Source organism: Oncorhynchus mykiss, chromosome 2 (assembly GCF_057628025.1).
Source record: "Oncorhynchus mykiss isolate SJ-2025 chromosome 2, ASM5762802v1, whole genome shotgun sequence".
Taxonomy (NCBI): Eukaryota; Metazoa; Chordata; class Actinopteri; order Salmoniformes; family Salmonidae; genus Oncorhynchus; species Oncorhynchus mykiss.
The window spans coordinates 42,221,452-42,246,944 of record NC_143023.1 but is presented as its reverse complement, the minus strand read 5'-3'; the positions used below and the strand labels follow the sequence as shown (position 1 = coordinate 42,246,944).

Genomic DNA, 25,493 nt, shown 5'->3' with positions numbered 1-25,493 from the left:
ACATGTTTCCCATGTAGCTGATGACCCTCCCCAACTCCGCCCACCGGCATCCTAATAAGGAAACAAGAACAAAGAGAGAATACGGCAGACAGAGTGGGAGGGTCGTCACAGGTATGACGCTACAAGCTTGGCACACCTGTACTTGGGGAGTTTCTCCCATTCTTCTCATCAGATCCTCTCAAGCTCTGTCAGGTTGGACGGGGAGCGTCGCTGCACAACTATTTTCAGGTCTCTCCAGAGATTGGATTGGAAGTCCGGGCTCTGGCTGGACCACTCAAGGACATTCCGAGACTTGTCCCAAAGCCACTCCTGTGTTGTCTTGGCTGTGTGCTTAGGGTCGTTGTCCTGTTGGAAGGTGAACAATCGCCCCCGTCTGAGGTCCTGAGCGCTCTGGAGCAGGTTTTCATCAATGATCTCACTGTACTTTGCTCCGTTCATCTTTCCCTCGATCCTGACTAGTCTCCCAGTTCCTGCTGCTGAAAAACATTGCCACAGCATGATGCTGCCACCACGCATTACCGTAAGGATTCTGCCAGGTGTCCTCCAGATGTGATGCTTGGCATTCAGTTCAATTTTGGTTTCATCAGACTAGAGAATCTTGTTTCTCATGGTCTGAGAGTCCTTTGGGTGCCCTCCGTCTGGCCACTTTACCATAAAGACCTGATTGGTGGAGTGCTGCAGAGATGGTTGTCCTTTTGGAAGGTTCTCCCATCTCCACAAAGGAACTCTGTCAAAGTGACCATCGGGTTCTTGGCCACCTCCCTGACCAAGGCCCTTCTCTCCCTTTTGCTCAGTTTGGCCGGCCAGCTCTAGGAAGAGTCTTGTTGGTTTCAAACTTGTGTGCTTCTCCAAATCATGTCCAATCAATTGAATTTACCACAGGTGGACTCCAATCAAGTTGTAGAAACATCTCAAGGATGATCAATGGAAACATGACCCACACCGTAACTTTGAGTCTCATAGCAAAGGGTCTGAATACTTTTTTATTTCACCTTTTATTTAACTAGGTAATTCAGTTAAGAACAAATTATTATTTACAATGGCGGCCTACACTGGCCAAACCCGGACGCCCTATGGGACTCCCAATCACGGCTGGTTGTGCTACAGCCTGGAATCGAACCAGGGTGTCTGTAATGACACTGAGATGCAGTGCCTTAGACTGCTGCGCCACTCAGGAGTAAATAAGGTATCTGTTTTTGTTTTTTTGAATACATTTGAAACCATTTCTAAAAACCTGTTTTTGCTTTGTCATTATGGGGTAAGATTGTAGATTGATGAGGGAAAAAAAATATATTTAATACATTTTAGAATAAGGCATATTCTAAAATGTGGAAAAAGGGAGGGGTCTGTCTGTCTGTATTTGGGGTTGTGTGTTTTTATTAGTGATGTGGTTTGATATCTGGCATGTCACACACTGGCTTTATGGTTTTATGACCCATAGATTAGGTTATGTCCAACATTTGAAAAACATTTTGCTACGGTGTACAATAATTGACACGACCCAAGTGCTGAATGCAGAGAGAGGAAGAGTAAAGGTTATAGCAGTTGGTCACATGGCGCATCCCCGGCGGCGGCTGAACGTCTCTCCACCACCAGCTGCAGGGCCTCTGTACTGGTCCTCCTCACTGTGAACGCACAGCTGCTTTTAGACTAGTTACCACACAAAAAACCTAGAGAAACACTACCCATAAAAGCAAGCTTGTTCGACACATTGTTCACAAATATGATTACTGTGTCTTTATGTGTGTGTACTCTCACCGTGAAGCTCGTTGACCAGCTTCAGGCAGCGGAGCAGAGAGGGGAAGGGGCATGGTGAGCAGGGCGGGGTCACAGTCATTGTTCTGTCTCAGCAGCTCCAATAGGAAGGCCAGGACCGTGACCAGGCGGGGAGGAGGGGCGTTGCCTTTGAAATGCAGGAAGTTCTCACTATGGAGACAGATACAGATGAGGTATGACACAGAGCCAGTAATGTCTGGCCATTTAATAGATGCTCTTAGGAGGCTGTCAAGGTGGATTAGGATGAAGTTGTCCTGAGACACTGCTCCAAGGTCAGTTTGGCTTCGCATTCCCTTACCTAATTATTAAGGTGAGGATTTGGGCAGGGTTTACTCATCCTGGATCTGTGCCTAAGAGCAATCTCTACCCAGAGCGTCAGAATCCTACCTGATCACCTGCAGGACGCTCCTCCTCAGTGCTGCCCCACGTGGGGCGGGCGTGGCCTCGCAGGCCGCCAGCAGCACCGGGTGATTGGCTATGGCCCCAACCGATGGAGTGGCAGGCAGGAAATGGTCAAGGTACTTGGAGATGACATCACGGAGCTGCTTCTTTAGGTAGGCTCCCTGAGACAGACATACTGGCTGCTATACACAGACCCTGGAGGGGAAGAAAGGAGAGACAGAGGCACAGTGAGAGAGGTCAGTATAGTATTATTAATGCTCATGGGAAATACTTCTGGATTTTTCTGTCCTCCCCTCTAACCCTGCTAGTACTTTCTGAAGTATCCAAACAATACTTTTCCCCCCTGAAAGTATCCAAACTGGGGTAGTAAGTAACATAATGTTTAGGTATAGGGAGTGTGTGTGTGCGTGTGTCTGTTCATGCGTCCCACCTGCAGGTAGAGGAGTCCCTCAAGGCCTTGTCCAGCCCAGACAGAGAGTTAGGGAGGTGCTTGCCCGTTGACAACGTTGAACAGCAGCTGCTGGGCCTTGGAGGTGGCCAGCAGGGGACTCCAGTGCTTCACCACGCACCCTGAACACACACACACACAGTCAACACCAAGGATGACAGACATTCAACGTGTTTGACGAGATAGGCTCGAAGCAAGTCGCTGGGCAGAATTGCTAATCCTGATCATATCCTGATCCTCTCACACGCGCCGATTCTTTCTCGCCCAACACCAAATTGACCTCTAGCCAATATCTTGTCTATGCACTTGTAGAGATCTGTAATGATTGGATAGGTATAAGCAATAAGGTTATAGCTCCACCTTACACCTGTCCAGTCCTTAGAGATTCACACAACAGCCTACGGGGATAGGGGCAGACCTCCGTGATGCATACACCCACCCACAGCCCAGTAGGCCAGCAGCAGCCCCTCCTGAGGACTCTTATTGACCAGGTATTGTTTGATATATTCATGATGTCCCCCTGTGCAGTCCAGAGCACGGGCGACCATGGCAGAACGCTCAGACAACACCTGCAGCCCACTGTACACACACCCCACAGCCTGAGAGAGAAAAATACAAAAGCGACATAATGCATCTAAGCTGTAAATGTATGGAAATGCAGACTTGCCTTTCAGCGTATGCTGTTGATATACTTGTTAATGCCAAAATAAAGGAAATGCCAACATAAAGTGTCTTAATGGGGCATTGGGTCACCACGAGACGCCAGAACAGCTTCAATACTTCTTGGCATATATTCTACAAGTGTCTGGAACTCTATTGCAAGGATGCGACACCATTCTTTCACGAGAAATGACATTTTGGATAACGCTGTGTCATGCGTCGCTCCATAAATCTCCCATAAGGGTTTTTAATTGGGTTGAGATCTGTTGTTTGAGACACACACATACCCTCAAAACCCCCTATGCTACTTTGAGAGCCTTCTTTCAAAGTCACTGAGATCTCTTCTTCTAGACATGGTAGCCAAAATAATAGACAACTGGGCATTTTTTATACATGAGCCCTAAGCATGATGGGATGAATTGCTTAAATAACTCAGGAATCAAACCTGTGTGGAAGCACCTGCTTTCAATATACTTTGTATCCCTCATTTACTCAAGTGTTTCCTTTCTTTTGGCGGTTACCTGTATGTATCTTGCATGCTGCAAATATCCTTGCTCACATGCGTGTGTGAGATGACAAGCTACCCTGTTACACCGTGTGTATGCATGCTCTTCAACCGATCGCTACCTGCACCTACCCGCCTGTCCAACATCACTACTCTGGACGGCTCTGACTTAGAATACGTGGACAACTACAAATACTTAGGTGTCTGGTTAGACTGTAAACTCTCCTTCCAGACCCATATCAAACATCTCCAATCCAAAGTTAAATCTAGAATTGGCTTCCTATTTCGCAACAAAGCATCCTTCACTCATGCTGCCAAACATACCCTTGTAAAACTGACCATCCTACCAATCCTCGACTTTGGCGATGTAATTTACAAAATAGCCTCCAATACCCTACTCAACAAATTGGATGCAGTCTATCACAGTGCAATCCGTTTTGTCACCAAAGCCCCATATACTACCCACCATTGCGACCTGTACGCTCTCGTTGGCTGGCCCTCGCTTCATACTCGTCGCCAAACCCACTGGCTCCATGTCATCTACAAGACCCTGCTAGGTAAAGTCCCCCCTTATCTCAGCTCGCTGGTCACCATAGCATCTCCCACCTGTAGCACACGCTCCAGCAGGTATATCTCTCTAGTCACCCCCAAAACCAATTCTTTCTTTGGCCGCCTCTCTTTCCAGTTCTCTGCTGCCAATGACTGGAACGAGCTACAAAAATCTCTGAAACTAGAAACACTTATCTCCCTCACTAGCTTTAAGCACCAACTGTCAGAGCAGCTCACAGATTACTGCACCTGTACATAGCCCACCTATAATTTAGCCCAAACAACTACCTCTTTCCCAACTGTATTTAATTTATTTATTTATTTTGCTCCTTTGCACCCCATTATTTTTATTTCTACTTTGCACATTCTTCCATTGCAAAACTACCATTCCAGTGTTTTACTTGCTATATTGTATTTACCTCGCCACCATGGCCTTTTTTGCCTTTACCTCCCTTCTCACCTCATTTGCTCACATTGTATATAGACTTGTTTATACTGTATTATTGACTGTATGTTTGTTTTACTCCATGTGTAACTCTGTGTTGCGACCTGGCCAAGTGTATGTGTGTATGTAAGTGTAAGTGTATGTATGTGTCGAACTGCTTTGCTTTATCTTGGCCAGGTCGCAATTGTAAATGAGAACTTGTTTTCAACTTGCCTACATGGTTAAATAAAGGTAAAATAAAATAAAATAAAATAAATAAATAAAGTAGGGAGTCCACCTCAGGGAGCCTTAATCCGAGCCTAGTGAACTCTGACAACTGCCCCTGCCTGGGAAAAAGTCAGCAACCCATCATAAATAATCATATGTGCCACTTAGCAGAACCTTTTATCCAAAGACTGCATTTACACATGTATCCCAATTCTGATCTTTTGCCCAATTATTGGCAAATATCTGATCTGATTGGTCAAAAGACCAATAATTGGGCAAAATATCAAAATTGGGCTGCCTGTGTAAATGCTGGCCATGTTTAGGATGTGTATTCGCTCCTTATGGGACCTGAACCCACGACCTTAAGTGTTTCTAGTGCCACACTCTTTCCAAACTGAGTCACACACATACACACTTACATCTCCACAACAAAACACTGAAATAAACGTACAGCAATACACATACTTAAAAACAGAAACTAATGGGAAATCATCCAATATTGTAATAGACAAGAACTGCAGGTTGCAAGTGTTTTTAATAGCTGACTGAGGATGTCGTTCCATTGCTGAACGGAGACCAGTGATGCCTGGCCAGTGTGTACACGCAAGACTGTAAGTACCTTTGGATAAAAGCGTTTGCTAAATGGTCGCATGTCCAGGTTTCTAGGTTGAGGTTCTGTACCTACTCTGCTGTCGATGCCATCTGGGTTCTTGTGGATGTGCTGCTGCAGAACACAGCGGAACCAGGCTCTCACAGACAGGTTCTGGGCTGAGCCCGACACGGAACCTCCACAGCCGGAGCTCACTGAATACACCAGCTCGCTGGGGATGAGAGGTCAGTTTGACATAGAACAGACAACAAATGTGTTTAAGGGAATCACAAGTTAGAGTAAGGTGAGGTGCAGAATTGATAATCTTGATAAAACAATTAGTTATTGTTTGGGATGCGAGGTGATTTGTAGATCAGTGATTCTGTACAGTCTGACCGCAATGCAGTGGATCTCAATCTCATTGTTCCACCGGAGCAAGGCGCTGCACAGATGTGCTAATCTGCATAAGGGAGGCTCACATGATGGATAGTAGTTTAGAATGCATAGGTGATTTGTAGATCAGTGATTTTGTGCCGCACCTTGCTTAGAATGATCCTTTCGGATGTCTGCCACCACACATGGTTTGTATTCATTAGTGCACTCCGTAGCAGTGTTTTGCAATAAAAACCAAAAACAAGCGTTTCTTATTGGACAAGTTCAGACCCTGCTTACTAGGGTAATGTACTTGAGTAATGTTACCTGTTCTGGAGCAGGTGGGGTATGTAGCGAGTCACTAGCAGGGGGTGCAGCATGTCATCCCAGCTTAAGCACTGCATGATGGACTGGATGGGGTTGGGCTGGAGCTCTTGGGGGGCAGAGCTAGGAAGGTCAAAGACCAGCAGAGTAAATCCTGGAAATGAGAGTCAACATTCATACCATGTTACCTTACGGTAACTACCATGGAAAATAAGTTTGAGAGAGTCATTCTATAATGGAAAGATGTATCACTGCATGCTCAACACAAAGCACCGATGGAAGATGTTGAGAGTAAAAGAACTGACGAGAGAGAAAAAGGGAGCGAGAGAGAGAGAAACAGTGAGCCAAAGGCAGACAGTGTATATAATCTTAAGAGAAAGACAATTGTTAGTTTGTGCAACCCACAGTGTGAAATTGTTGTATACAGTAAACATTTATCCTCCTCCCCCATTCCTCCCACTCTCTCCCTCTCTCCCTCTGTGTGTGTCTCTGACCTGCGGCAGCATCAGCCAGCTGGGCAGGAGGGGTGTTGGAAAGACACAGGCTGCGGAGGAAGGGGAAAAAGTTAGCCCAGAGAGCTGCTGCAACCGCCAGGTGGCGGTCTTTACCCACGCTGACATTGGGAGGAGGCAGCCAGGCACCGGGGGGGGGGGGGGCATGCTGAGTGGCCAAGCTAGACATTGCACTGATGTACCCTCCTGTAGGAGACACACACACACACCAATAACATCCTTATTCAACAGAAACACAGTATCTCCCTCTCCTTTACACCGCCTCTCCACCTCCATCCCTTTCTTATATTCTGCTTCCTTCCTCTCTTTCATGTTCTCTCCATCCTTCTTCAGCGCTCTCACACTCTTCCCATCTCTGGGGGGATTAGGTCATGCGGTGCGGTGCAGGGTAGAGAGGAGCAGGAGAGGGCAGAGCGGGGCTGATCCCCTGTACACAGACTGGGCTCTGGCTGCTGGGTCTGCCTGGCCCCACGGCGGCTGGCATTAGCCCAGATAAGCAGCTGGAGGAGCTGTAATCTCATTTAGACTGGAGATGATCCTCCTGTCCCCTCATTCGCCCGGATGGAGCGAGGGAGAAAGGGATGGAGGGGAGCGAGGCAGGGGTGAGTACTGGCACCCTCAGCTCCCCTTGCACTCCCCACTCCCCACTCATGTCTCACACACACACACACACACACACACACACACACACACACACACACACACACACACACACACACACACACACACACACACACACACACACACACACACACACACCTACACCTCTGCCTGCGCCTTCCAGCAAGGTTGCATCTAATCCAGAGAGAGCTGAGACAATCGATTAGAGTCTGAATTCATTAGCCTCGTTACTACAACGGAATGGGCCTTTCACACCCATCAAGGCTCATTGTACAAGACATAGTCAGAGACCCCACTTAATCCTCCCCACTGCCGCTTCTTATAGCTGTGCACACACACACCATTAGAGACCCCACTTAACCCCTCCCCCAAATGCAGCCACTAACACACACACACACACACAGACTGACTTGCAACCTAGACAGCTGATGAAACTGTGGGTTTGCACAACCAATGAATTTCTGCACAAACTGACAGAAACAGTCTCATGGAAGCTCATCTGCATGCTCGTCGTCCTCACCAGGGTCTTGACTTGACTGCAGTTCGGCGTCGTAACCGACTTCAGTGGGCAACTGCTCACCTCCGATGGCCCCTGGCACGCTGGAGATGTGTGATCTTCATGGATGAATCCCGGTTTCAACTGTACCGGGCAAATGGCAGACAGCTTGTATGGCGTCGTGCGGGCGAGCGGTTTGCTGATGTCAACGTTGTAAACGGAGTGCCCCATGATGGGGTTATGGTATGTACAGGCATAAGCTATGGACAACGAATACAATTGCATTTTCAAAATCAAATCAAAATCAAATCAAATTTATTTGTCACATACACATGGTTAGCAGATGTTAATGCGAGTGTAGCGAAATGCTTGTGCTTCTAGTTCCGACAATGCAGTAATAACCAACAAGTAATCTAACTAACAATTCCAAAACTACTGTCTTATACACAGTGTAAGGGGATAAAGAATATGTACAAAAGGATGTATGAATGAGTGATGGTACAGAGCAGCATAGACAGGATACAGTAAGATGGTATCGAGTACAGTATATACATGAGGTGATTATGTAAACAAAGTGGCATAGTTAAAGTGGCTAGTGATACATGTATTACATAAGGATGCAGTCGATGATATAGAGTACAGTATATGCGTATGCATATGAGATGAATAATGTAGGGTAAGTAACATTATATAAGGTAGCATTGTTTAAAGTGGCTAGTGATATATTTACATCATTTCCCATCAATTCCCATTATTAAAGTGGCTGGAGTTGAGTCAGTGTCAGTGTCAGTGTGTTGGCAGCAGCCACTCAATGTTAGTGGTGGCTGTTTAACAGTCTGATGGCCTTGAGATAGAAGCTGTTTTTCAGTCTCTCGGTCCCAGCTTTGATGCACCTGTACTGACCTCGCCTTCTGGATGATAGTGGGGTGAACAGGCAGTGGCTCGGGTGGTTGATGTCCTTGATGATCTTTATGGCCTTCCTGTAACATCGGGTGGTGTAGGTGTCCTGGAGGGCAGGTAGTTTGCCCCCGGTGATGCGTTGTGCAGACCTCACTACCCTCTGGAGAGCCTTACGGTTGTGGGCGGAGCAGTTGCCGTACCAGGCGGTGATACAGCCCGCCAGGATGCTCTCGATTGTGCATCTGTAGAAGTTTGTGAGTGCTTTTGGTGACAAACCAAATTTCTTCAGCCTCCTGAGGTTGAAGAGGCGCTGCTGCGCCTTCTTCACGATGCTGTCTGTGTGAGTGGACCAATTCAGTTTGTCTGTGATGTGTATGCCGAGGAACTTAAAACTTGCTACCCTCTCCACTACTGTTCCATCGATGTGGATAGGTGGGTGTTCCCTCTGCTGTTTCCTGAAGTCCACAATTATCTCCTTAGTTTTGTTGACGTTGAGTGTGAGGTTATTTTCCTGACACCACACTCCGAGGGCCCTCACCTCCTCCCTGTAGGCCGTCTCGTCGTTGTTGGTAATCAAGCCTACCACTGTTGTGTCGTCCGCAAACTTGATTTTATCAATGGCAATTTGATTGCCCAGAGATACCATGTCGAGATCCTGAGGCCCATTGTTGTGCCATATATCCTCCCGCCAATCCCTCATATTTCAGCATGATAATGCAGGCATACCCCATATCGCAAGGATCTGTACACAATTCCTGGAAGCTGAAAATGTCCCAGTTCTTCCATGGCCTGCATACTCACCAGACATATCACCCATTGAACATGTTTGGGATGCTCTGGATCAACGTGTATGACAGCGTATTCCAGTTCCGGACAATATCCAGCAATTTTGCACAGCCACTGAAGAAGAGTAGGACACCATTTTACAGCCTGATCAACTTTAAGAGGATGTGTTGCACTGCATGAGGCAAATGGTGGTCACACCAGATAGTGACTGGTTTTCTGATCCACGCCCCTACCTCCTTCTTTTTTTAAAAAGCTATCTGTGAGAAACAGATGCATATCTGTATTCCCAGTCATGTGAAATTGCTAGATTGGGGTCTAATGAATTTATTGAAATTGACCGATTTCCTTATATGAACTGTAACTCAGTCAAATCTTTTTAAATTGTTGCATGTTTATGTTTTTATATTTTGTTCAGTGTAGTTAAGACATACCGTTGCCTACACCTACCTACACCATGTGAAGCAAACAATATAGATCTTTAAATCAATGCAAAGTCGAATTCAAATTACGGAATTAAGTTAGTTAAATGATAAGGTGTAGGCTACAACGACCAACCATCAGGTAGGCAGTTTTTTAATCTAAAATGAGTTGTAGACAAGGACAGGAAGCGCAGCAAAATTGCCTCAATTAGCCTAGGTAGCTAGCTATATTAGCTAGCTTCTTTAAATTGATTTGATACAGTCAAGACAGGCACTGTATGGCTACTCTCTCTCTTTTTCTCCTTCCCGGGTCAAACTCAAGCAAGCAGAGTAGCACCTCTCTCCTTTAGTCGCGCAGGACGCGCAGCAAGCCAGTTCCCAAGTTGTTTTTTATTTATTTTTTACCCCTTTTTCTCCCCAATTTTGTGGTGTCCAGTTGGTAGTTACAGTCTTGTCCCAGTCAACTCCCGTACGGACTCGGAAGAGGCGAAGGTCGATAGCCGTGTGTTCCCCCGAAACACAACCCAGCCAAGCCGCAATGCTTCGTGACACAATGCCCGCTTAACCAGGAAGCCAGTCGCACAAATGTGTCGGAGGAAACACCGTACACTGGGCAACAAAATTGCATTGCGACCAGTCCGCCACAGGAGTCGCTAGTGCGCGGTGGGACAGGAACATCCCTGCCGGCCAAACCCTCCCCTAACCCGGACGGTGCTGGGCCGCCCCATGGGTCTCCCGGTCACGGCCAGCTGCGACAGAGTCTGGACTCGAACCAGGATCTCTAGTGGCACAGTGCCTTAGACCACTGCACCACTCGGGAGGCCCCGTTCCCAAGTTTTTTAACACATGTATTTCAACTTTCCGGACAATGTCATTGATATTATTCTAATAGTGAAACATATTTAAAACACCCAATCATAAAAATAAACAAAAATAACGTCTCAGCAAAGAACAATTTCTCAAGCAACACTTTTGCTAGGACTGTCTGGGAGTGGTCTGAGTGAAGAGAGAGAAACTGAAAACTAGCAGCTATTGCCTGAGAGGTTTGGAACTCTCTTTCTTAATGGTCTATTAACTAATGTAACCAGGCAGGCCAAAACTCCATCCCACCAAAACAGGATGAAATTTCAGGCGGTATTTTCAAACAGCGCTTACACAAAACGGGCATTATCATAATTTTCACAATTACACAGTATTATCCAACCTTAGTGTGGAAAATGATGTTTATAATTGCACTGTGCCTTAAATAATGACAGGGGGGGACAACTATTGCGTTCCTCCACCTGTATAATGTCCATCCACTGCTCTTTAGAGAGAGACTCAGGATCCAATGGAGGGCCAAGGTGTAGGGGCGTAGGGTCTAGATACGGAGGAGAGCACTTAATTAAGATCTCAGCTAATTGTCCACCACCCGTCCCCCAATATAATACTGAGACCTCACATACACCCTCTGGCGACACAGGGGTCTCAAGCCCTCATGCACAGGATCATGGGAAGGAATGCAATGTGAGGAATTAGTCTACTGGTTGGCTGTTAGGCGGGCGGCCGGCCTTGGCGACGGCCATACGAGTCACACACGCACACACACCTCTTGGTCGCAGCCTCTGGTGGGATAATTCTCTTGATGTGTGCAGATCCCTCTCTGCTCTTAATAAACATGATGACGGCGAGGCACAATTTGCAGGACTACATAATTACCTGTTAATTGTGTCACTGAAAACGCATTAATCACAGAGATACCAAGTACTGCCAGGATGGAGAATTAAGCATAATTTGGCGGGACGAATTTGAGAGAGCGCTTTTTTATTTCATTAAATGGGTCAGCGTGATCTCGGCCATAACACTGTCCCCTTTGGGAGTTTGTGCAAATGAGTGCCCTCCAACCCCGAGATATGAGATGGGGACGTTTTTAGAATTAGCGAAGCTAACGAGATATGCTGCGTTACGGGAGCCTGGACTGAAATAAGAGAAGAGCACACTTTAGTGATGGGTGAAAAATCTACAGTTACATATCGGGATTTTTTTAAACAATACGGTATTGACAATATCGCAATATTTTTATATTGTATCGGCACTTAAGTATCGTGATATCGTATTGTGAGGTCCCTGGCAATTCCCAGCACTAGCACACTTAGTGTTTCACCTTGGAGATATGTGTGTATGTGGGAGTGTTGGCATGTATACACAGGAGAGCCAAAGCAAGCACACACTCATATAAGTCGTGAGTGAGGATTGCTGCAGGCTGGCAGCTTACTGCTTCATTAGCACTGACTCAGGGTAATCCAAACTGAACAATAACACAACATTGTAGTGGTCCGGTCCATTTACATACAACCAGACATCCTCTCCCTCCTGACACCTCTGTCCTATCCTTTTACTTCTTCTCTCACCAAAACAGACACCTGTTTCACCTGTGCCTTTCTCTCTAAACCCTTGACCTCTGATCGGGTCGTCCGTGTAACACACACTTGTAGCCTGCCGGTGAACTCACCCTGACGCCGTCTCCACTCTCTGCCACACAGTCACTCCACATACTCACGACCAGCCGCTATACCCATGGTGACCACACTGGGGCCTCTAGAAGCTGTATCTATACTCAGGCCTCTGCCAGCACCTGCTGAAGGGGACCTGGGGACCACAGGGCCCCAAGAGGCAGAGAGGGGCCTCCGGACACAATGGATGGGCTGGATTTATCGAAGGGATGGAGGGGGAACAGAGGACAGCACAATCCTGCCTTTGTAGATGTCAGTACTGGGGCCTTTTTCTCTAAACCTCTTTACGGCTTCTAGATCCCAGCATTGATCGGTAGGGCCAGGAGTTTTTTTCACGTGATCATGACAGCAAAAACTCAAGGATCTAGTTGTAGGGTCTAAGGCCAATGCCTGAAAGCATGTCTCTCTGTCCATCTGTCTGTCTGCTCGTCAATGTGTAGAGTGTGTGTGTGTGGGCATTTGTATTAACTGTGTCTCAGTGAGTTGCTGAGTGTTTGTCCCCCCTCCCTCACCGTAGCACCCTCAGCACGATCTGCAGAAAGCCCAGGGCAGAGGTCAGCTCCGACTGGCGGCAGGCGGGCAGCAGCAGACCAAACCCCTCATTGAGTAGCTTCTCCTCCGACAGACCGAGACGCACGCTCGTCTCAAACACCTCGGCCACACCCTCTAGGTAGGGCCCCAGAGGGCCAGGCGGCGAGACGGTTCTGTGGTCTTCGGGTAGAACTCCCTGGCAGTCTGAGAGAAGGAGGAGGCCAGCCAGCAAGCTTGGGCCCCCACATCAAGGCCCTCCTGGAAGAGCAGTAAGAGAGCCAACAGGCCCCTCTACACCAGGTTCTGTTGGGCGGGGTCCAGAGGGAGCAGGCCCAGCAGCTCACAGGCCCAGCCGGGCATGTCCTCCAGCTAGGCCTGCCAGGCCACCACAACGAACAACAGCAGGAAGTTCATCAGCCCCGCCGCTGGTGGAACTCGGAGTACGCCCTGGAGAGGAGAGAGCGAGAGAGAGCGAGAGAGATGGATGAGAAATAAGGGACATGAGTTTCCATTGGCCATAGTAAGATGAAGAGATAGTAGTGTCACAGTTCAAGTTGAGTGTGTGACATTCATATTACTCATCTTTCACTGAGACTTTGCATTGCTCTAGTCAAGATCAGAGTGCATATGTATTGGTTGATCTCCCCACCCGCACCTTCCTCCATCACAACGCTCCATCACTCCTTTTATGGTGCTGATGAGAGGCATGCCAGGCATGCGTGATGTGTCTGTGTGTATGAGAAAAACACCCAGCGCAACGTTGTTAGATCCTGCGGGTACTGTGAACAAATGCCTTTAGAGATCATGTTAAATGTCAGACACTCAGCCACGCAGCGGTAGGCACACAGTCGCCCTCTCTGCAGTCAAACCAATCTACTGCAACACCAGTTCGAGATCAATAACTACCACACACACACACACACACACACACACACACACACACACACACACACACACACACACACACACACACACACACACACACACACACACACACACACACACACACACACACACACACACACACACGCCACAGAGGGCTCCATAGTTCCTACAGCACATATTGAGGAACAGGGACTGAAACTTACAAATTATGAGCATTACCATGACTAGGGATGTGGCGGTCATTCATTTTTTGCAGCCGGTGATTGTCAAGCAAATAACTGCCGGTCTCACGGTAATTGACCATTAATTACAATAAACACATTTAGCATCTCCTGGCTTTCATGCATAGCCTACAAGCCACTGATGCAGACCTTTGGAACATCTACAGTACCAGTCAAAAGTGTGGACACACCTACTCATTCATTTCTACGTAGTAGAATAATTATGAAAACATCAAAACTATGAAATAACACATATGGAATCATGTAGTAACCAAAAAAGAGTTAAACAAATCAAAATGTATTTTAAATTTGAGATTTTTCAAAGTAGCCACCCTTTGCCTTGATGACGGCTCTGCACACTTTTGGCATTCTCTCAACCAGCTTCATGAGGTAGTCACCTGGAATGCATTTCAATTACCAGGTGCCTTGTTAAAAGTTTATTTGTGGAATTTCTTTCCTTCTTAATGTGTTTGAGCCAATCAGTTGGGTTCTGACAAGGTAGGTATGGTATATAGAAAATAGCCCTATTTGGTAAAAGACCAAGTCTATATTTTGGCAAGAATTGCTCAAATAAGCAAAGAGAAACAACAGTCCAGCATTACTTTAAGACATGATGGTCAGTCAATCCGGAAAATGTCAAGGTCTTTGAAAGTTTCTTCAAGTGCAGTCACAAAAACCCTCAAGCGCTACGAATAAACTGGCTCTGCATGTGTAGTTCCTACCGCAAAGCATGGAGGAGGTGGTGTGATGGTGCTTTGCTGGTGACACTGTTGTGATTTATTTAGAATTCAAAAAGCACACTTAACCAGCATGGCTATCCCATCTGGTTTACGCTCAGTGGGACTATCATTTGTTTTTCAACAGGACAATGACCCAACACACCTTCAGGCTGTGTTAGGGCTATTTGACCAAGATGACCTGGCCTCCACAATCACACGACCTCAACCCAATTGAGATTGTTTGGGATGAGTTGGGCCGCAGAGTGAAGGAAAAGCAGCCAACAAATGCTTAGCATATGTGGGAACTCCTTCAAGACTGTTGGAAAAGCATTCCTCATGAAGCTGGTTGAGAGAATGCCAAGAGTGTGCAAAGCTGTCATCAAGACAAAGGGTGGCTACTTTGAAGAATCTCAAATATATGTTGATTTGTTTAACACATTTTTGGTAACTACATGAATCCATGTGTCATTTCATAGTTTTGATGTCTTCACTATTATTCTACAATGTAGAAAATAGTAAAAATAAAGAAAAACGCTTGAATGAGTAGGTGTGTCCAAACTTTTGATTGGTACTGTACATTAAAAAAAGTCAAATAAATCCATTTAATATAGCCTACACCATCACAATAAATCCATTATTTATTTTAGACAGATCCGAAGAAACATGCTATGAAGAAAATGTAGTCTATTTCAGAACAGAATAGCATACTCTGAGTTGTCCTCATGCTAGACCCTGATATGGCTGTGGGCTACACTAGGTTATTTAGCAGACAAGAAAAATATTCTTCCTATGTGCTTAATTTAGAGTTATTTATGCAACTTTATTTGTGATAAAATGTTGGGCTATACAGTGCGCTCGGAAAGTATTCAGACCCCTTGACTTTTTCCACCTTTTGTTATGTTACAGCCTTATTCTAAAAAGGACTAAATAGTTTTTTTCCCCCCTCATCAATCTACACACAATACCCCACAATGACAAAGCAAAAACAGGTTTTTATACATTCAGGCCAAAGAGTTCAATCTTGGCTTCATCAGACCAGAGAACCTTCTTTCTCGTGGTCTGAGAGTCCTTTAGGTGCCTTTTGGCAAACTCCAAGCGGGCTGTCATGTGCCTTTTACTGAGGAGTGGCTTCCGTCTGGCCAAACTACCATAAAGGCCTGATTGGTGGAGTGCTGCAGAGATGGTTGTCCTTCTCGAAGGTTCTCCCATCTCCACAGAGGAACTCTGGAGCTTTGTCCAAGTGACCATCGGGTTCTTGGTCACCTCCCTGACCAAGGCCCTTCTACTCCCGATTGCTCAGTTTGGGCGGCCGGCCACCTCTAGGAAGAGTCTTGGTGGTTCCAAACTTCTTCCATTTAAGAAGGATGGAGTCGACAGTATTCCTGGGGACCTTCAATGCTGCAGAAATGTTTTGGTACCCTTCCCCAGAACTGAACCTCGACACAATCCTGCCTCTGAGCTCTATGGACAATTCATTTGACCTCATGGCTTTGTTTTTGCTCTGACATGCACTGACAACTGTGGGACCTTATATAGACAGGTGTGAATACTTTCTGAATGCACTGTGTTTAGATTTTTAAAACATTCTAAGGCTGCATGATGAGACTCTAATGATGATTTGAAAAAGGTCGCATGAGCTCTGCTTTGTTAATTTCTACAGGCTGTACACACTTCATCAGTCTCTCATTCACGATTTGACAAGCACTTGATAATATTCTCACCAGGCCTCAAATTTCTGTGCGGTATCCCCCTTGTGTGGCTGCAATACCCCCTAAGAAATTCTGAATGAATATAATAATCATAATTCCCTTCTCCTGGCTGCCAATCAATTCTTATTAGCCAATGCCCATCACTTGATTGGGTCCTTCTCACAGGCATCTCAGCTCCAAAGTAGGCTACAAGTGAAGACCGACACATCAGGGACACAACTGCGTGTGTCCTTATCGAATTCCAAGGCGCATATTGAAGATGTTAGAAGAACTGTCACATTTACTTTTCGTCAGCCAACAAGATGAGCATGCCTAACGAACAGCAAAAGCACTAGCCTATGTCAATCTACTATCGCCCATAGTACAAACGTTTACCTATTCTATTGGGCAACTAGTCCTTTTGTGCGAGAACTAAATATTCCAAACATACTCTGGGACAGTTGTTGGATGTGATAGATACCAAATTAATACAACCATTCGCATCAAAAAAACTTTTAAAAACAATGAGGCTGGGCCTCCCAAGTGGTGCAGCGGTCTAAGGCACTGCATCGCACAACCGGCCGTGACTGGGAGTCCCATAGGGCGGCACACAATTGGCCCAGCGTTGTCCGGGTAAGAGGAAGGTTTGGTTGGGGAGCTTTACTTGGCTCATTACGCTCTAGCGAATCCTTGTGGTAGGCCTGTCGCCTGCAGGCTGACACTGGTTGTCAGTTGAATGATGTTTCCTCTGACACATTGGTGCAGCTGGTTTCCAGGTTAAGCGTACGAGTGTTAAGAATCGTGGTTTGGCAGGTCATGTTTCGGAGGACGCATGACTCGACCTTTGCCTCTTCTGAGCCTGTTGGGGAGTTGCAGCGATGAGACAAGAACGCAATTGGATATCACGAAATTGGGGAGAAAAAGGGGGTAAAATACAAAAATGTAAAATAGCAAACTATTAGGCTATTTCTTTACTTATAAGCGCAGCAATGCGCACACGGCAGTAGGCCATAAGCGCAAATGTACCAAAATGATATCAATTAGCGGGATAACATCATTCTCAAAAGTGACGTGACTATCATTTATGTGATGTTGACAATTCATCGAAAAATTACATACCACGTTTAATTATTACGCAATTAAATTAACCATGCAACAATTAATTAATTAGTAATCTGGGGAACCACGGGAAAAGTTTATTTAATGAGTTACAGTTCCCCTAATTAACTCAAGAATATATCAGCATATCTCCATATCCTACCCGTCATATCCTACCCATCAATCATTTCCTCATATCAGTCTCATTCTGAACATCGTAATATTCTATAAATCTGCACGAACCCTAGTCTACGTGATGACTCAGCCTACACAAATGTTCTTAATTATTTATTTACTAACTAACTAAATGATCACACAGAAATACATAAACACACACAGTATAGGTTGAATTGATTACTAACATAATGCAATGAAAAGTACCTAGTGGTCTAACTCGATATGATGGCTTGTTGCACAATGGAGAGGGGGTGGGAACAGATAAAGAGCGGGAAAGACAGAGAGGCCCATCGTACATTCAGTTGAAAAACTATGCCCATGGGATGTGAATACATTGCACATGAACAACAGCACATTCGAAAAGAAGTGCAATGTCTATATTTATGTTTGTATATCTTTGTCGTCGCTCTCTGTTGAAACCACTCGATCCGTCTATGGCAAGTAGTTCAATGCAAGTCTCTGGTTGTCCACCAGAGGTCACAATGTACTTAGTAGTTGTAGTGTTCATTAGACTTGATCCTTCAGAGGTAAACACGAGGTGGTCCTCAGTTGAGTTTACTAGGCTACCGGTATTTAAAAAGCTGCAGACTGAATGTTCCGGTATGGTCCCTGTCTTCTTCACTAAAGAGTTTCAGAGGGTCCCACCATTTTCTGGTCTTGTAGTTTTAAACCATTTGTCACGTATTCAGCTTGCGCTGCTCGTAGACTGGTCTTAATGGCAGCAACCCAGCATGTTTTGGTCTAATATGTTAATTCTTCAGCAAGTTCTTTAAGGCACTCGCCTTGGAGGCTGGTTCCACCATGTTGACACAATATAAGTGCTCATGTGGGCGTGGTTACTGACTTGGCAAAAGTTTATATGAATAATAATTATCCTTTCATCTTCACAAAAGTATTTTTATACTTAAGCCCAACCCCCCCCCCCCCCCCCCTCCTCTCTGATGCTAGCTTTGATCCTCACCCAGGAGCGAGAGTCATGACACCACAAATGCGATTATGCATTATTATAAAGGTGCATTTTCATGGTGAAAAATATCTTCCCCAAACTTGAAACTCACGTGCTGCCTATGTATGGCAGTTAGCAGAGGTGTGGACTCGAGTCATTACAAATATGATGAACTTTGACTTTAACACCAATGACTCATGACTTGACTTGGACTTGAGCCTTATGACTCGACCTGACTTGATACCCTGCCCAAGCCCAAATATGAAAAATTATGCTATTAAAAAAAGTGTGCAGCGCATCAACTCTTCATTTAACGGATTACAGTTTGATTCGGACAGGAGCCAATCAAATTGTGCCAGCTGAGAAAAATGTGTGCGTGGCAGTGCAGAGGAATGTCGGCGTGTGAATTCAGATGGAGCCCTTGGAAAGATGATACCCCAAATTATTATTTTCGGATATAAAAATGACGCTGTATCAACAAAAAACAAATTGCAAAACACGCGGGGAGAAAATTACAGACGGAGGCGCAACAATTTCCAACTTTGTTCGACATTTGAAGCTGCACGAAGAACGGTAAGTCGTGGCTAATATAGCCGACAGCTATATATTTTATTACTTTACTGGTGTATCATGTAGGCTACTGTAACGTTAAATCAATGAGCCTCCACACAGTCAGTCAGTGGGGGAACGTGATCATTGCACCCAAGATTGAGCTACAACTAGCTAGGCAGTTGGTTGCCTAAATCCTGCCTAATGTTACTGCTGTTCCTAAAACCATTGACATACGTTAGCCTACTGTAACCACACAGTGAGAGAGTGTGTGTTAAGGTTGGGCGATTTGTGTACAAGCCTACATCGCCCGATTGCACCCCATAGCAATCCTCGATACATGGTGTGTGTGACTATGATTTGAAAAAGTCGCAAAAAGAAGTAATGCGCTGTTTTCTTGCCTTACTGCACACACTAGGCATCATTCACAAGCGATAGATAATACATAATTCACAAGTTAAAGGCTGATATTGTCACCCATCAGACCATTCTTAATTGAATCTTGTCTTTACATATATTAAATCATATACAGTACCAGTCAAAGGTTTGGACACACTTACTCATTCCAGGGTTTTTCTTTATTTGAACTATTTTGCCAAGAGTGTGCAAAGCTGTCATCAAGGCAAAGGGTGGCTACTTTGAAAAATATCATTTTGTTTAACACTTTTTTGGTTACTACATGACTCCATATGTGTTATTTTATAGTTTTGATGTCTTCACTATTATTCTACAATGTAGAAAATATATATATTTTTTAAATAAAGAAAACCCTTGAATGAGTAGGTGTGTCCAAGCTTTTGACTGGTACTGTATATGATTTGTGTGTGAAATTAGTTTTGATTTAGAATGGACCCTTATCATGCACCTGTCTCGGAACAGGTGCAGGGGGAAAAAATACATGTAATCTATGCACTTAAATAGCGAATGGAGGATGCTTTTCCTGTGGTTCATTTTCATGCCAGCCAGGTAGGCTATATTCCTGTTGTAAAGCGAAGCAATATGCTAAAAATTAGGATAAATTGAGAAATAAATAGAGGCCTAGCCTATAGAAAGCTGATGGGATCCTCTTTTACTCGCGCAATTGTATTGCCTGTAGAAATGTTGCGCAACACGAGCTCTCATTAAGTGTTCGATTTGATTTTCAATCACATTTGCATTTATGCCAGAGTAATTAGAGGGACAATAAAGTGCTGAGTACCAGGCAGTTAGCAAGTTTAATATGCCACTAATGACCATCAGAGCTTGGAGAAACGTAGTTACCGTGACTAAGCGGTCACGTGGAATTTGACTGCGGTCATGACTCATGACTGCCGGTGTTGCGGTAATATTGTCACTGTAACAGCCCTAACCATGACTGCTACATGTTACAGGGAGAGAGAGAGTGAGGGGAGGAGAAGGTAAAAAGGTGAGAAAGAGAGACAAGGTGCATGGATGGTATGCATGTGGAAAAATAACCTAAGGCAGGAAGAGAGAGTTAGAAGAAGGGAAAGATGAGAAAAAGAGAGAAGGTAGATAGGGAGATCCATTTAGAGAGAAACAGCAGTGGGAAATGGATTTACAGTTTGTCTGTAACAGGTTGGGAGGCTTTTTCCCGTGTTTTCTGTCTGTCAGACAGACAGTGTGTTTGTTTATCCTGGACAGCTTTTTCCGGAGGCAAGCAGATGCTCACGACTCCCGGCATAAGAGATCAGCGCTCTCCCAGTCGATCCCATTAATGCAGCCACCACAGGCCTCCCATGGAACCGGTCCAGCCAGCGAGAACGTTGCCGGAACGTTGCCGGAACGCCATAAGCACGCCCGGCTCTTCTCGAGGGAACTGGAGCAGAGACAGAGGGAGTGTTCTAATCTGGACCAGGCCCAGCCCAGTCCCGTCCCTGCCAGCAACCTCCCTACCGCTGCCCAACCCCATCCGTGCTGGAAACCAACACGGCTTCGTTAAGGGGAATTAACCGCCATGCTCGTTAGCTAATTAGCCTTCATGTCTGTGGAGCGGCTGAGCACGTTCCAGACAGAGGGAAGTCATTAGGCGGATTTATCCTTCTCGCTGGCGCCCAGCCGGGCCCGTCCCAGGCCACGTTCTGATGTTGGGATCCATGGGCTTATCGTCTTTGGTCTCCCCCAGAAAGAGGAGCCATGGCTGGGGGAGTTTGGGAAGCAGCTGTGGGTTTGATGTGGGGCTCAGTGGGACTCGGCTGGTCTCCCCTGGGAGGAGTGGAGAGGCAGGTGGAGGTTCCTCCTGAGACACCTGCTCTCCCTGGGAGTCTAAGCAAATAGCAAAGCCTCAGAGAGGGGCTGTGCCACACCTGGCAGGCACACACATATTGCTGTAGTACTCCCAGAGTGTGGTGACAGTGCTATTGTTAGGTTTCCATAGCAGAGACAGATTCAGGCAGCAGAGCACGTGCATTCTGATCTGGTCCTCCTGTAGCGTTCTCTGCAACACACACAGATCAATTAACAAACTAATTATAACTGTACACGGAAGCCATGCTCCCATCCATAACCCATATCCTCTTTGAGCGAGAGCCTACCTTAGGGTTACAGGTGGACTTGAGCAGCTCACCCACAAAACTCCAGTTGTCCTCCAGCGGTTTCTGTGAGACCAGAGCGTACCTTATATTACCAACAAAACATACAGTCTAATTAGTTTGGCAAGAAGTCAAAATTGCAGCCTGTGACTTTCATCTTAACAGGGGATGCGATCGGGACAAAACAGGATTTTGACTGTTTAAACTATAAATGGAGCACACATTTCACAAATTCAGCCATATCTGATTAATCAGGAAAGATCACACCCCTTATATCCCTCCTTATACCCCCTAATTTCAGGTAGATTACCTCGTTTTGGAAGGCCCCGTTTCTGCTGTATTGTCCCAGCTCAGCCAAGTGAGTGACAAGCCATCAGGTGAAGCCCAGAGGGTCTTTACAGTGTGTAGGGAGCACACCATGCTCCTCTGCTACAGGCTGGCCACTGATCAGAGACCACAGCAGTGTGTCCATGTAGTTCCAGAACACAAGTGCACACACGCACACACACACACAGTTGTAAATACAAACACTATGTCAAATTTGATTAATTGCAGATAAAATCCAATGGTCACCAAATCATAGTTACATCAAGTGTGAATGTGTGTGTGTGTTCACCTATGTGTGTAACACTTTGCTCCTGTGTTCCAGTAAGAGTATAAGTAGTATCCACAGCTCTTTGGTGCAGGTGCCGTGGTAGTGAAGGCTGGTCAGGGCTTCAGTAGGCCTTACCTAGAACAGAGGACAGAGTTAGGAATATCCTTTACCCCAAAAGCCTCAGCCTCGGAAGAGGCTACTAACTCTTATGGAGTTGTAAATGTTGCGTGTAGGTTTGAAATTACCTATCGATTACACCCGTTCCAGGCAGTATTATAACCATACAAAAAGGTTATTGGGAATTCATTTTTTGTTGTTCTTCTCCCCCAACTCTTAGACACAACCACATTTCTTACATCCGCATGACAGGCTCATTGTCCACCCTACTTCCCAGAAGCCTGGAAGGGATGAGGATGAGTGAACCAAGCCTACGGGTTCGTAGCTTCAACCCCGCAGCACACACACACACACACACTCACAATCGCACGCACGCACACACACACACACACACCAATTGATTAATGGACTGCTGAATGTATATATATTTTTTATCTTGCTTGTTTGCTCTTTTCAGTATTATGTGTATCTCTGATAAGCTACCAAGGAAAAGGCTGAAATTAGCCCTAATATATGTAGCCTTAGAAATAAGGTTCATGAAATCAATAACTTGCTCACATCAGATAACATTCATATATTAGCCATATCTGAGAGTCACTTGGATAATTCATTTGATGATACAGCAGTAGCAGTTCAAGGATATCAAATCTATAGAAGAGACAGAAATGCTTATGGGGGCTGTATATATATATTCAGAGCCATATCCCTGTAATGCTTAGAGAATATCTTATGTCAAGTGTTATTGAAGTGTTGTGGTTGCAGGTTCACTTGGCACATCTAAAGCCTTTTCTTTTGGGGTGTTGCTAGAGTCCACCAAGTGCGAACAGTCAATATCTAAATAATATGTGTGAAATGCTTGATAGTGTATGTGATGTAAACAGAGAAGTCTACTTTCTTGGGGACCTGAATATTGACTGGTTTTCATCAAGTTGTCAGCTCAAGAGGAAGCTTCTTACTCTAACTAGCGCCTGTAATCTGTTTCAGGTTATTAATCAACCTACCAGGGTGTTTACAAACACTACAGGAACAAGATCATCCACATGTATCGATCACATTTTTACTAATACTGTAGAACTTTGTTCTAAAGCTGTATCCGTACCAGTTCGATGCAGTGATCACAGTATAGTAGCTACATCCAGGAAAGCCAAAGTTCCAACAGCTGGGCCTTAAACAGTGTATAAGAGATCATACAAAATATTTTGCTGTGACTCTTATGTGGATGATGTTAAAAATATTTGTTGGTCCAATGTGATTAATAAGGAACATCCAGACCCTGCACTTGATGAATGTATGAAATTGCTTCTTTCAGTTATTGATAAACATGCACATGTTAAGAAACTGACTGTTAGAACTGTTAAGGCTCCATGGATTGATGAGGAATTGAAAAACTCTGGTTCAAAGAGATAGGTCAAAAGGAGTGGCTAATAAGTCTGGCTACATTTCTGGCTGTACAGTATTGTAAATTGATTACTTCATTGGCAAAGTGGACAAACTTAGGCAGGAAATTACACCAACGAACAGGGAGCCATCGTATTCATGCAACAAAAAAAATTTTATGAAAGAAAAGCATTGCAAGTTTTAATTTTGTAAAGTTAATAATGACAAACCTCCTGGCATTGACAGCTTGGAAAGCTACTGAGGATCGTAGCTGACTCTATGGCCACTCCTTTCTGTCATATCTTTAATCTGAGCCTAGAGGAAAGTCTTTGTCCTCAGGCGTGGAAGCAAGCCAAAGTAATTCCGTTACCCAAGAGAAGTAAAGCGGCCTTTACTGGTTCTAACAGCAGACCTATACGCTTGCTGCCAGCTCTTAGCAAACTGTTGGAAAAAATTGTGTTTGACCAAATACAATGCTATTTCTCTGTAAACAAATTAACAACAGACTTTCAGCATGCTTATAGAGAAGGGAACACAACATGTACTGCACTGACACAAATGACTGATGATTGGTTGAAAGAAATTGATAATAAGAAGCTTGTGGAAGCTGTACTGTTAGATTTCAGTGCAGCCTTTGATATTATTGACCATAACCTGTTGTTGAAAAACACTTGTGCTATGGCTTTTCAACCTCTGTTATATTGTGGATTCAGAGCTATCTATCTAATAGAACTCAAATGGAAGATTCTGTAATGTCAAATATGTAAAGTGTGATGTACCACAGGGCAGCTCTCTAGGCCCTCTACTCTTTTCAATTTTTACCAATGACCGGCCACTGGCATTAAACAAAGCATGTGTGTCCATGTATGCTGATGATTCAACCACATACGCATCATCAACCCCAGCTAATGAAGTCACTGAAGTCAAAACATATAGATTAAATGGTTGTAAAGATGGGGAGAGTGTCACGACTTACGCCGAAGTTGGCTCCCCTGCCTGTTCGGGCGGTGCTCGGCGGTCGTCGTCACCGTCCTACTAGCCACCACCGATCCCTTTTTCGTTTGTCTGTTTGTTTTGTCTTATTAGTTTCACCTGTGTTCTGTTGTATGGCTTAATGAGCTTCCCTATTTTAAGTATGTGTACCCGCCCTTGTTTTGTGCAGGATTGTCTTTATGTTACATGTGTGTGTTTTAGGTAGATGTGGTTATATTTTCTGGACTTGGCACCCTGTGTTTTTGGGTAGTCACTTTGTTGTCCTCGCCCTGTGTTTTTGGGCTTGTCATTTTTGTGTGCCGTATTAAAGAGCACTTTTCCCCAGTGGAACTCTCTGCGCCTGATTCCTTCACCCACCTAGTCCCGCGTGACAGAGAGGTCTGCTTTTTTTTAACACCACACTCCAAAAAGCAAGTTCTGCAGGCTCTAGTTTAGTCTAATCTTGATTATTGTCCAGTCATGTGGTCCAGTGCTGCAAGGAAAGATCTAGTTAAGCTGCAGCTGTTACAGAGCAGCACGTATTGCTCTTTATTGTAATCAGAGGGCTAACATAAATACTTTCTCTT

General features: G+C 45.1%; 1 long non-coding RNA gene and 1 pseudogene across 2 annotated transcripts in view; both read right to left on the bottom strand.

The window, feature by feature from the left end:
* LOC149985105 (uncharacterized) overlaps nucleotides 1-25,493 on the bottom strand; it is a 234,921-nt gene that overhangs the window by 57,754 nt on the left and 151,674 nt on the right. The window lies entirely within an intron of this gene.
* LOC110501569 (protein MMS22-like) overlaps nucleotides 151-25,493 on the bottom strand; it is a 32,457-nt pseudogene continuing 7,114 nt past the window's right edge. The window contains exons 4-16 of the transcript XR_016483570.1: nucleotides 22,463-22,575; nucleotides 22,156-22,333; nucleotides 21,849-21,911; nucleotides 21,602-21,751; nucleotides 13,016-13,481; nucleotides 6,772-6,975; nucleotides 6,281-6,431; nucleotides 5,519-5,813; nucleotides 3,066-3,225; nucleotides 2,621-2,748; nucleotides 2,164-2,386; nucleotides 1,759-1,926; nucleotides 151-1,625 (exon numbers count right to left, since the gene is read on the bottom strand). The product of XR_016483570.1 is annotated as a protein MMS22-like (transcript). The remainder of the gene's footprint in view (nucleotides 1,626-1,758; nucleotides 1,927-2,163; nucleotides 2,387-2,620; nucleotides 2,749-3,065; nucleotides 3,226-5,518; nucleotides 5,814-6,280; nucleotides 6,432-6,771; nucleotides 6,976-13,015; nucleotides 13,482-21,601; nucleotides 21,752-21,848; nucleotides 21,912-22,155; nucleotides 22,334-22,462; nucleotides 22,576-25,493) is intronic.